Source organism: Myxine glutinosa, chromosome 6 (assembly GCF_964187855.1).
Source record: "Myxine glutinosa chromosome 6, kmMyxGlut1.1, whole genome shotgun sequence".
Taxonomy (NCBI): Eukaryota; Metazoa; Chordata; class Myxini; order Myxiniformes; family Myxinidae; genus Myxine; species Myxine glutinosa.
In genome coordinates this window covers 99942367-99946769 of record NC_136266.1, presented here as the reverse complement: position 1 = coordinate 99946769, position 4403 = coordinate 99942367, and the positions used below count along the sequence as shown (strand labels likewise).

Genomic DNA, 4403 nt, shown 5'->3' with positions numbered 1-4403 from the left:
TGTTTTGGGCCTCTCACCTGACGGTAGATCACCAAAGTTCTTTCCATACCAACCGACCACCTCCAGGCACCTGTCCCTCTCCACATTACGTATTTATTCAGCTCTGGACCCTCCCCCTCTCTTTAAACTCCCCATGGCTTTGATTTTAGCAATTTCCCACCGCATTTCATTCTGGTTTCCCATTCGATGATCCATGTATCAGTAGTTTGTTTCACATTTCAACATCAGTTTCATTTTGAAATGTCAGTTTAGATTTGTCATTGCAATTTGTGATGCGACGCGAATAGTGCGCAGAAAAGGTCGGCAAACCCGATTTTGGGGGGGAAATTTTATCGAATTTTCTAAGAGGTCTAAAGTGTTTTTAGGGTCATAAAGAGGACTAAAGTGTTTAAAGAATCAAGGCTCATAAAAGGGCCAAATGGGGTCTAAAGCTGTCTAAGGACGAAAGAGCAAAAGGGGTCAAAAGTGTCCAAATGGTCTTAAAAAGTCATTAGGTCTGAAAAGTGTCAAAAGGTGTATATGTCTCAAAAGGGTCGAAATGGTATGAAAAGGTCTAAGGGTATAAGGGGTATAAAGGGGTATAAGTGGTGTAAAGGGTCTGAGGAGTGTAAGAGGTTTAAAGGGGTGTAAATGGTCAAAGGGGTCTTGGGGCTGCAAAGCTGTCTAAGACTCTAAGGTGTGCAGAGGGTCGAACGAAGTCTAAGGGGTGTAAAGGGTCGAACAGAGCCTAAGGGGTTTAAAGTGTCTAAGGCATGGGTTCCCAATCAGTGGGCCATGGCCCACTGGTGGGCCACAGCACGTTTTCCAGGTGGGCCACAGAGACTGCCCAATATTTGCCCAAATAATATCTTTTCACGGACAAGGCTTATAAAACAAGAGTTCAATTCTGTGTGTGTTGGTGGTGGCCAGTGGTAGCCACCCACTATTCCCTGCATATTGTTTTAGTGTTGTTTAAAAAAAAAAAAAAAGCCTTTTTTTTTTCTTTTTCTTTTTTTCCAGAAACCCTTCTGACATGACAAAACGAGGATATGATGTGCAATACATAAAGTTTGGATTCACATCCTTACATGATCGTGGAGAATTAAAGGGACAATGCGTCCTGTGCCAGAAAGTTCTCAGAAATCAATTTTTGCGGCCATCGAAGTTGAAGCTCCATTTGGAGAAGATTCATCCACATCATCAACATAAGGATGTGGACTTCTTCAAGCGAATGGAAGAGAACGTGAAGCGCCAGCGCTTGGATCAAAGTGGAACATTATTTCAGCAAAACAAGTGTCTTATGGGGGCTTCTTATGCCGTCAGCCTCCTCATTGCGCAACAGAAGAAACCTCACACAGTCGGAGAGACTGATCACGCCATGTGCTCTGAAGATGGCTAGGATTCTGCTTGGAGAAGAAGCTGAAAAAAAGTTCAACCAAATTTCTCTGTCAAATAATACGGTTCAAAGGAGGATTGCTGAAATCAAAGACGCTGCATTTGGATTGTTCTCAATTCAGTTGGATGAATCCACAGATGTTTCATCCTGTTCCCAGCTTCTTGCCTTTGTTCGGTATGTGAAGGGTGATTCCATCAAGGGAGAATTCTTATTCTGCCGTTCTCTCGAAAGAAATACCAGAGCTGTGTATGTGATGGAAAAAGTAAGAGTTCTTTGACCATGAGGAACTGAACTGGCACAATCTCTGTGGAGTGTGCACCGATGGCGCCCCAGCTATGCTCGGAGCAAAAAGTGGCTTCCAAGCGCTTGTTTGAAATCTATCTCCAGGCATCATTTCTGTTCATTGTCTGATTCATCGGCAAGCTCTTGCTTCAAAAACCCTTCCAGCTCATCTTCAGGATGTTCTTGAACAAGTCATCAAAATTGTGAACTACGTGAAAAGCAGTGCTTTGAATTGCCGACTGTTCAAGCAATTGTGCACAGAAATGAATTCAGAGCATAAGAACCTGCTTTACTACACCAAGGTGCGTTGGCTATCAAAAGGAAATGTTGTGGCACGAGTGTTTGGACTCCGAGATGAGATGCAGAGTTTCCTGCAGATGCAAGAAAAGCACAAACTTGAAGCTTCCTTCCATGAAAAGCTGTGGGTCTTTCGCCTCGCATACCTTGTGGATATTTTTTATCAACTGAACAGACTGAATCTAAAGCTGCAAGGAAAGGGAACAACTATCATTCAGTTCATTGATACTCTCAGTGCATTTATACAGAAGCTTGAAAACTGGAAACGAAAGGCTGAGGAAGGGAGCTTTACCATGTTCGAATCTCTTTCAGAAGTCACTATTAATGAGCCGTTGGATCCTGGCGTTGCAAAGGACTAGGGCATGCCCGTACTATATCTATATCTAAAATTATATCCCCCCCTCTATTTACATGAAATGGTTTGGTTCATGAAATGTTTTGGTCCATTCGCAACGCCAAAGCGAACGGCGAACGCTTTACATGAAATGGTTTGGTCCATGAAATGTTTTGGTCCATTCGCAACGCCAAAGCGAACGGCGAACGGCTTGCGAGTACAGTGACAATCCCCCCGGGGTTTTAATTAGTTTTAAAACATCGTTTAACGCCAACATAGCGCCAACATAGTTTGCCGACGGGAAATAAATGAATACGCTCTCAAATGTGCCATCCGAGGCAGAGTGTGTTCGCCACGTTCGGCACACGCGATAGCTCGCTGCTCTCTGATTGGTTGAATCGTTTTTTGGACATAGCTCGGTAAGTAATTGTCCGATTAATATGAAACCTTGAAAAGGCACATCCTCGGGTCCCCAGCAATATACCTGGCAAGTTTAAAGTATATCGGACCCGTGGTTGTCGAGAAACAGCGGTCACAGACAAACAAACAAACACAGAGATTACTGGAATTATAGATAGATGTTGTGACACACCTCAGCTGTCTCCGAGAAGAATTTCTGCAGTACTTTCCAGAAATTGGGAGAGAAGGACTGGCGCGCATGAGAAATCCTTTGCTTGTTATAGTCAGTGACGTCCAGGATGACCTGCAAGATGAACTGATTGAATTTCAAAATGATTCTGGATGCAGAGATGTCTTTGCAGCTTCCTCTATCTCTGAGTTTTGGCCAAAAATGATGGGAAGCTACCCCAACATTGCAAAGGAATGCCTTCGGAAACTCCTGCCCTTTGCATCAACTTATCTTTGTGAATCAGGCTTCTCAACGTTGGTGCAGCTGAAGACAAAGGCTCGGAACTGCCTTGAATGTGAGGCAGATCTTAGATGTGTGTTCTCTACAACAGAACCTAGGATTTCGAAACTGGTGCAGAAAATTCAGGAGAACATCTCTCATTAAAGTAGCTTTAGGTTAAACTGGTTTGAGTTTTCTTTCAATTGGCAGATACTGCAATGTTTTGTGTTACAGCCCACAAGCAAAGCACCCTGGAGATGAGTTTTCAAATATTTTTTATTTTCCTGGTTATTATTGCAATGTGTTAATGGAGTTTCATTTCTTAATTTAAAATAAATATTTATTTTTTATGGAAAAGCCTTGAAGTCTGAAGTGTTCATTTGCCTTTTCAATTGATTTTCTTGATGTTCTGTTCTAAAAATTTCTCGCAAGACCCTTTGTCACAAATAAATTAGCTTTACTTCACTCGCATTAATTCATTTCACAAAGAAATTGTTCAAATGAGAAATATTGTTCCATTAAATACTCTAAAAGTCTAAATTGAATTAAGTTGTGGTTGTTATTGACATTTCTTTGGTTTAAAAAAATTGCGATGATCCCCACTGCGCCATGACATGGCAGGTCAAAAGCCAGTTGGGCCACATAGTGAAAAAAAAAAGGGAACCACTGGCTAAGGGGTGTAACAGGTGTAAAGAGGCCGAAGGGGTGTGTTGTTAGATACTGCAATGTTTGTATATGTATGTATAATTGTATGTATATATATATGTATGTATAATTGTATGTATATATATATTATGTATGTATAATTGTATATATATATATATATATATATATATATATACAGGTTCATTCAGCATATCACGCGAAGGCAGCCCAGTGAGCATGTCACGCGCCTCCATGCACCTCACATCGCACTCAGCGGGATGATTCGCGTATGTATGTGAGTATGTAACGTGGGACCGTAGAATCAAATAGCAAGTCAAAGGCAATAAACTAGGCAATGTAAGAGTTCCACTAAGCACACCACGCGAATGCAGCCCAGTGAGCATGTCCCGTGCCCAAAGCACCACACATTACTCAGCAGGATGATCCGCGCAGCATGTGAGTGTGTGATTATGTAATGTGAGTGTGTGAGACTGTGAGTATGTAGTGTGAGTCCGTCGGGGCATGAAGATCGAATAGCGTGTCAAATCCACAACAAAGGCGTCTGAGTCGACCGGGGTCCACACCCAGGAGGATCTCCCGACCCACCCTTTGCCCACAGAGGT

The 4403-nt window shown here is 42.4% G+C and overlaps 1 pseudogene; it reads left to right on the top strand.

Moving 5' to 3' along the window:
* The first annotated feature begins 1512 nt into the window (after positions 1–1512).
* LOC137416154 (zinc finger BED domain-containing protein 5-like) lies at positions 1513–2313 on the top strand (annotated as a pseudogene).
* The last annotated feature ends 2090 nt before the right edge of the window (positions 2314–4403 follow it).